This window comes from Opisthocomus hoazin, chromosome 29, assembly GCF_030867145.1.
Source record: "Opisthocomus hoazin isolate bOpiHoa1 chromosome 29, bOpiHoa1.hap1, whole genome shotgun sequence".
Classification (NCBI taxonomy): Eukaryota; Metazoa; Chordata; class Aves; order Opisthocomiformes; family Opisthocomidae; genus Opisthocomus; species Opisthocomus hoazin.
In genome coordinates this window covers 1,045,759-1,053,610 of record NC_134442.1, presented here as the reverse complement: position 1 = coordinate 1,053,610, position 7,852 = coordinate 1,045,759, and the positions used below count along the sequence as shown (strand labels likewise).

Below are 7,852 nucleotides of genomic sequence, written 5' to 3'. Positions count from 1 at the left end.
CCTATGACCTGTGTTCCCTTCTGCCATCGCCAGCAGCCAGGCCGCTAGACCCACCCCTCTAGCAGGTACAGAGCGGGGCCACACAGAAAAGGATGTGGAATGGCTCTCAAGAAGAAGGTCGGACAGGCTGTGGGGAGTAGGGACAGGGTTCAGCCAAACAAGCAAAGCAACCGGCACTTTGCTTATGCTCAAGGACGAGCTTCTTGACCCCTCCTTCTCTCCATTTTCCACACTTATTCATCCCCCTCGACTTCCTTGGCTCCTCACTTTCTCTGCCCTTGTCTCCTCCCAATCAAGGGACCTAGCCCCGCCTACTAGTCCCCCTTGCTCCCAGGTCTGTCACATCTGGGAACAGATTGGGTCTTTCAGGGGCTGTTAGCTAGGTCATCTTGGCCTTGCGTGGCATTACTGCAGTGGTTTCCTGGCTACAGCTGTCCCTGCCAGAGTCCTCTCCCCAGAATGACCCCGGCTCTTCCTTCAGATATTGCTGAAGTCTGGCCACCTCTCACACCATTCCCCCTTAACTTCTGGTGACATCTGGCTCTTCCTCATGGCACTGTAACTCCTGCCAGCTTTCTTTCATCTTTCCATTTAGCAAAGGCTTCAACCAGGTCCTAATCATCATCCCCAGAGTTGTCTGCATGTCACATCATTATTTTGCATCCTCTTTCTAGCCTCAATGTGCCAGTCTTCTTCATGCCACGGTGGCTCTGAGCACGCTCCTGTCTGACCAGGCATGGTGTCAGCCCTGCTGAGCGACTCTTGCCCTTTGTGCCCTCCTTGACTGCCTGCAGCCCCATTTTGCTAGGCGTGGAAATGCTTGCCTTGCGCACGAGAGTGAATTGGACTCAGGCACGGTTAACTGTGAAACCTGGCAACTTTATTCCAAGAACTAAGTCAGCTTCAGCATTTGTGTGCACTGGGAAGTGTTGCGGAGGAAGAACCGGACTCGACACGATGATCAATGTGATCACGTACAAGCCGTTTATTAGCCTCAGATAGCTCACTTTTATATTCCCCACTACATACGCGGCGATTCCCCATTGGTGATAATCAATTTAACTCACATAGTAACTCGATTATGATTGGTGTGCATCACTAGCTCACGCGCAGTGCTCGTGGCCTTCTTGCAGGCGGCAAGTTCCTCTTCGGCATCTGGGAGTTGTTTGTCTCTGCATTCTTACTTCCTCATTCCAACTGCAGTTTGTCGTCTGGATGCCCTTGCGGCCTTATGCTAAGGCTCTGCGGCCTTAGGCTAAGGCTTCATGGCCTTCTAGAGAAATGCTGGATTGCTCACATGTCCCCAGTCCTTTAATGCTTCATCCTCCACAGGGAGGAGAGCGGGCAGCACAGAGCAGGCCTTTGATGCTGAGGCTGCCTTTGGAGCAGCAGGCATTGCCCCAGAAGGAAATCATCATGGTCCAGTGCAGCCTGAGCTGGTTCCTGTTGATCCTGCTCCTCAAGCCTTTTTTCCCCTGAGGAACTGCAGGAGCTCCTTCAGAAGAGTAAAGAATTCCACCAGCTTCTGGCGTGGAAATGGACAGGAGCTAATGCTGCCCGACTGTGTTGGTGCTGGTGTTGGCCTTGGCCTCTGAGAGGGGCTTGAGGTGGAGAGAAAATGATTCCATGGCTGTGCTGTTGGAGTATCTCTTCTTGCTGAGCACAGTCCCATCTGTAGCAGGATCCAGTCGTAGAAGTGCTGCGTGGAGGTGTAGACTCCAGGCTGGTTTGGTCTGGCACAGCCTCTCCCCCAGCTGGTCACTCCAACAAGCCAGAAGTAGTCGTTGGTGTTATCTTTGCAGACCAGAGGACCACCGCTGTCACCCTGCAGCGAAGGAGAGAGGGTTAAGGTGGTGTTGGGTGGCCCCTGTCAGCACTCTGTCTGGCTCCTTCTCTCCTGCAACAGCTGCCAGAGCTGTCCTGACTGCACACAAAGGCTCTGCTCAGGTGCTGGAGCCTACAGAAACTTGTCTGTCAGGGGTGGTGGGCCAGTCAGGCAGGGCTCTCTCTCTGTCCTCTTTGCACAGTGATCCTGGATGTGTGGAAGGGGGATGTTGCAGGACTGGGCTCTGGAGCTGTGGGCTGCCAAGAGCACTAGATGGGCTTTGTGGGCAGAGAGCCAGGCCTCTGGGACAAGGGCGGCCCTGGGCAAGGACCTGCATCTGGGCAAGGGGAGGTGAACCCCAAGAGTGGAGGGGACCCAGCAGTGGCAGGCTGACTTGCCAGGCAAAGCACGCGCTGGGGCAGGTTTGGGCGGTTGCCAAAGGGCTGCCTGTGCTGTTGGGGGTGGACTTGTAGCACGCTCCTACCTGGCAGGTGTCGATGCCGCCCTGCGGATAGCCAGCACACAAGTTGTGGCTGTGGATGGCCCCTCCGTACCAGCGGCTGCTGTTGCAGAGCTTGATATCGATGAGGCGGACCTTGGCCTCCTGCAGGACATAACTTGGTCCCCCAGCTGTCAGCACAGAAAGGAGTTAACAGCCAGCAGCTCGCTGCTAGTTCTCCTCTCCTCCCCCCCCCCCCCCCCCCCGGCGTCTGGCTGAAGCCCTGCCCTAGGGCTGGGCTTTGCGTCTCCAGAGGCACTGTGCTGCTGCTGTCTCCCTTCTGTCTTGCTTGGGGTAATGGGCCAGGCCCACCTCTCCATCGGCATGCACCCCGCAGCCCGACTCTGGCTTTCGCCTCTGCTGTCAGGAAGCCCACCCCGCCTCCCCAGTGTGCCCAGCCTGCGCTCAGGACACCACTCCCTTTTGGGAACTCACCTCTTGCAGTCGTGGAACCCCAGCCACTGACTTAGCAGCTTCTCAGCTGCGACACTCTCAGCCAGGTGTCGGGCACACAGGCAAGCTGCACGTAGTAGCCGCACTGGACAGGCTGGTCCAATTCCAGCAAGGCAATGTCGTTCCTCTGCGTGATGTTGTAGTAGTGCTCGTGAACCAGTAGCCGCTTAATAGTGCGCACTTGGGTCTCAGGGCCCAGCTGAGTCAAGTGGCTGGCCCCGATCACCACGTGCCACATGGTGATGTGCCTGCAAGGCAGGTGGAGAGAGGGGTCAGAGGGAGCGCAGCCACGTGCTGCAAGCAGCCCAGCAGTTGCCTGCCTTCTGCTGCACAGGGCAGAGAGGAAGGCAGCGCTACGGAGGGTGCGACTGCCCTAGCACGCCTTGGGCACAAGGAGTGTCGGGCGGGAGGCTGCTAGGAAGCCGTGGCGTGAGCCCAGCCCTCTCGCGAGCAGTCTCTCAGCTGGGCTTGGCAGTGCCCAGGCACTGGGCGTGCTGCAGGGAAGCGGGATGGCGCTAGCACGTGCTGCTGTGGAGCGGGCACGTGCTAGTGCTGTGGGGCTGTTCCCTGGTCCTCCTTACCCGGGCGTGATGAAGCAGTGGGCTGCTGTCAGCACCCACTGTGGGCTGATGAGCGACCCTCCGCAGACATGCGCCATGCCTCCTATGATGGGCTTCTGGATGCTGACGATCCAGGGCCAGGCCCCTAGCTGGGCATCGGTGCCACCCACGACGCGTGACATGCCGTAGTAAGAATCCATGGGCCGGTGCCCGCAGGTCCCTCTGTAAGCAGAAACTGATGAATGTCCTGCTCGGTGGCTTGCTGCTGTTGAGGCTGCAGGTCAGCCCCCTTCCCCCCCACCAGGCGCTGCATGGACAGCAGGGCCGCGGAACCCTGTGGGGCATGCGTCCTTCTACCCCTGTTTGTGCTTGAGCCCCGTAGGTGAGTTGTGCCAGCGGCCTGGCTGCTGGCAAGGAACTGAGGCTCCCACATGGCGTTTGGGAAGCTTTGGTGTGGCCAGGGGGAAAAGCGAGCACCCGCCAGTGAAGCCCACAAGGGCTGCCCCAGCTCCCTCCCACAGCCTCGGGCCACTTACCCACAGTTGTCCCACATGCCGTACGCCGGCCAGCACACGGCCAGCAGGACCAGGACGGGGAGAAAATTCATGGCTGCCAGCGGCACGTGGCAGCTGCAAGAAGCGAGAGCTGGTGGCCAGCAGTGCAGCAGCCGACGTAGTGCCTGCAGCAGTCCCGCTGCCCAGGGAACCCTTGGCCCCGTGGCTGATGTCACAGAGTGGCTGGTTCCGGGTGCTGGGCACGGTGGATTCTAGGGGGGGGCGGGCAACATGGAGGGTTCCGAGCAGGAGGGGAGGCAGAAGCTGGGCTCGGACACCCCCAGCAGACCCCCGCTGAATGCTCTGCTTGCGGGGCGAGGCTCTGCAGACCTCGTGGCAGGCAGCAGCGCCTGCCTCCCAGTGCTGCCTGCTAACAGCTAGCCGGGAAAACCAAGTGTGGCACCATAGCCTCTTTGGGAAGTTCACTGCCACCCCGCTCTGCGCAGCCACTTGCCACCAGGTCCTTCCCAAAGAAACTGACACCGCAGAACGGAACTACTACAGGCAGTAGGCACCTGGTTGGGGGCTGAAGAGCCAATCTGCTTACAGCCGCGGCAGGCAAGCAGGGATGTGCAAGCCAAATCAACCAAGCATAGCCAAACACTGCCATCCTGTCCTGCACAAAGCACAGCGAAACACAGATGGAGCACGCTCCATGCTGGCTCTGTCATTGCCAAGGGAAGGGGTGGGGGTGGCGCTTGGTCATTCTCGAGTGTTTAGTTTTCTAAGGTATTTTGTTTTATAATATGTTGCATGTAGATTACTGTATGTAGAGTATGCATTGCTCTGTACAGTACGTATTGTGTAGTTTTTATTGTTTTGCAGCCATTGTGGGTATCGTGGGTATGGTAGGTATGGGACTGCGCTATACAGTTTATTATTGTCTGTATTATATTGTACCCCGAATGGGATGGACCTTTTCCAGAACCACCCAATGCTCCTGCAGACCCTGCAGCCCTGGGTCCAGCAGGAGCTGGAGCAGATCTTTGACAACAGGGGGTTGGAGGCAGCCATGGTGGAAGACACCGTCATGGCCACGTTGACCAAGATGCCCCCGGCCCTGCTGCCTCCTGAGGAGGGTTTCTGCCTCCCCCGGCAGCCCTGCGAGATCTGGCACGGACGAGCTCCTCGGCACCTCATGCGCCGCTGTTGGTGGGCACCTGGCAGCTGCCCCGCTGCTCCCGCTGCCATCCCCACGGAGCAAGAAGAGCCCCAGGAGGAGCCTGGGGAGGCTGTGCCCAGGCCCTCCACTACCAGCTGGGGCAGGGAACGCCCCCGGGGGGCCACGGCCACACCCAAAGAGGAGCACCAGCAGCTCCGAGGACTTTCCAGCCAACAAGAGGCCAGCACCACACCAGGGACCCTGGAGGGGCCGTCGCCAGACGGCCGAACCAGGACTGGGCCACCAGCTGCGCCACACGCAGGGCCACCTCAAGGGCTCCCAGATCCCATTAGCCAAATAAAAGAATCGCATGCAAATGACAGAAAAAGTCTCAGTGTTACCAACAGTGCAGATGGCTTTGCTGTCCTCACCCTTTTTAGCTTTTCTTTTACAGGGAGGGGTGGGATGTGAACGCTGAGGGGTCCTTCTGCGCGTGCCAGGCACTATTTTGTTGTTCTCCCCCAAGGCAAGTGCTGCCCAGCTCCAGGCCTGCAGCTCTGCGCTGGTCCCGGGGCAGATGTCTCCAGCCCGGGGGGCTCCAGGGCCAGCCCGTGCCCCATCGCTCAGCACCCCACGCCTGTCCCCCTCTTCCCGCACCCTCTGCCCCCACGTCTCGGGGCGCTGCTCCCCGACCAGCCTGCACTGCTGGGCGCAGCCTCGCGACGGTGGCACCCAAAACCCTGCTCCTGCACAGAGTCACGACGTGGTGCTGCTCTCTGCACCAGCCCAGGGTCGCACCCTGCCCCAGCAGAGCCCCAACAAGTGCAGCAAGGGGAAGCGCAGAGTCCTGGCCCTGGGGAGGTCACTACCAATAGAGCTTTGGATCCTAAAAAGATGCTTTCTGCTCTGAAAGTGAGGGTTTAAACCCTAACAAGGGAACGGTGTGCCCTAAGAAAGACTATGGCTAATAAAAGACAGCTTTGGACCCAAAAAAATGAGGATTTCAGCCCTGCAAATAAGGCTCTGGGATCTAAAATGCATGGAGAGTGTCTACAAATGACGCTTTGGGCCCTGCAAAGGAGGGGAACCTCTTGGTTCCTCTGTTGCCCCATAAAACGAAACACTCCAGTGCAGGCCTAGAGCTGTAAGAGGGGTTTGGCCCTAGAAATGAGACTTTGGACTCTCCAAAAAAGAGTTTGGGCCTGAAGCATGGGGCGTTGGGATGTGAAAATAAGGCTTTGGAAATGAAAATGAGATGCTGAACCCTCAAATCAGGACTTTTGCCCTCACATGATGTTTTGGTGCCAAAAGCTAGGGCTCTGTATGCTAAAAACAGGTCTTTGGAGCCTCCAAATGAGGCTTCGGTCATTAAACAAGTGAGGCTTTGTACCCAAAATGAGCAGTTTGGATGCTAAAATGAGGCTTTGGACCCTCCAGCTTGCCGACTGGATCCTCTAAATTAGGCTATGGATCCAGATAATGAGGCTTTGGTGCCATGAAAGGAGACTTTAGACCCTACAAATAAGGCTTTGGACTCTAAAAAGGAGCCCTTTGACACTCAAATCAGACTTTGGGCCTTCAAGAGAATGCTTTGGTCCCTTAATAAGAGTCTGTGAATTGTAAAAGCGAAGCTTGCAACTTATCAATGAGGGTTTGACCCTGCAAAGGAGGGTTTGGACCCTAAAAAAAGGCTTTGTGCCCTCCAGATGGTGCTATCACCATCGACCTCTTGTAGGACAGAAAGAGGTCTTGTGAGGCAGCAGTTGCGTCCCACTGTGCAGGCTTTGAGCCAGCCCTGGGGACTCAGCTGACCAGCAGGTTGTCACTGGAAGACACTGGGGCTGCAAGGGTACGCATTTCCCAGCCATCACTTAGCTGCAGGGAGATCTGCTTTGACAGGCCCCAGGCCAGAAGGACACGCACTGCACAGGCGGGCATTCACAGAGGCGTCTCCTGGACTTGCCAGGGCAGGAATCACCGAGGGCAGAGGACAACAGCCCAAGAGCAGGGATGTGCTGGCCTGTTTTTCAAGCCAAGGCGGCAATTTCACCTGCAGGGGCTCTCCTGAGCAGCGGCACAAGTGCCAGCTGGCTGAAAGCATGCACAGCTCGCTCAAGGGCTGGGCTGAGTGCTTCGTGCCCCACTAACGCAGAGCAAAAACAAAGCGTGCTCACCTCGCCTGAACGAGCGGCTGCAGAGCTGTCACTCCCCGGGTCCAGGCGGGATCTCCACGTGTGCCCTGGGACACCCACGGGTGCGTACGCTGGAGCCGCACACATCCCATGCCTGGTGACGGAGGGCTCCACGCACGCCGGAGGAGCTGGAGAGCAGCAAGGCAGACGCTCAGTGCCCTCAGCACCAGGGCCGAGCCCTGCTCTCACAGCAGGACGGGGCAGAGCCATCTCCCCGTTCCCCTGGGCAGCTGTCCCCAGCGCTCCACAGGCAAACTGCCAGGGCGGTGTGTTAGGGGTTGGAAGGGACCTCTGTGGGTCATCGCGTGGGCAGCGGTGTGCAGAGCAACGGCGGGCAGAGGGCAGCCGAGGCAGGAGAGCAGCCTTGCGCTCAGTGGGACCAGGCTGCTCTCTGCTCTGCCACCAAAGCTAAGACTTTGGAAAGTCAAAATGATGCTTTGGATGCTAGTAATATAGCTCTGGAGCCTAAAAAGAGGCTTTCTGCCTCCAAAATGAGAGTTAGGACCCTCAAAATGGAACTGTGGGCCCTAAAAGAAGGTTGTGAGTGATAAAAGACAGGTTTGGATCCCATAAATGAGGGCTTCAGCCCTGAAAATGGGGCTCTGGGCACTCAAAAGGATGGGCTAGATGCTACAAAGAACGCTTTAGACCCAGAAAAGGAGGGGAA

At 57.8% G+C, this 7,852-nt stretch overlaps 1 pseudogene; it reads right to left on the bottom strand.

The window, feature by feature from the left end:
• Positions 1-1,459: 1,459 nt before the first annotated feature.
• LOC142364756 (acrosin-like) lies at positions 1,460-3,537 on the bottom strand (annotated as a pseudogene).
• Positions 3,538-7,852: the final 4,315 nt, after the last annotated feature.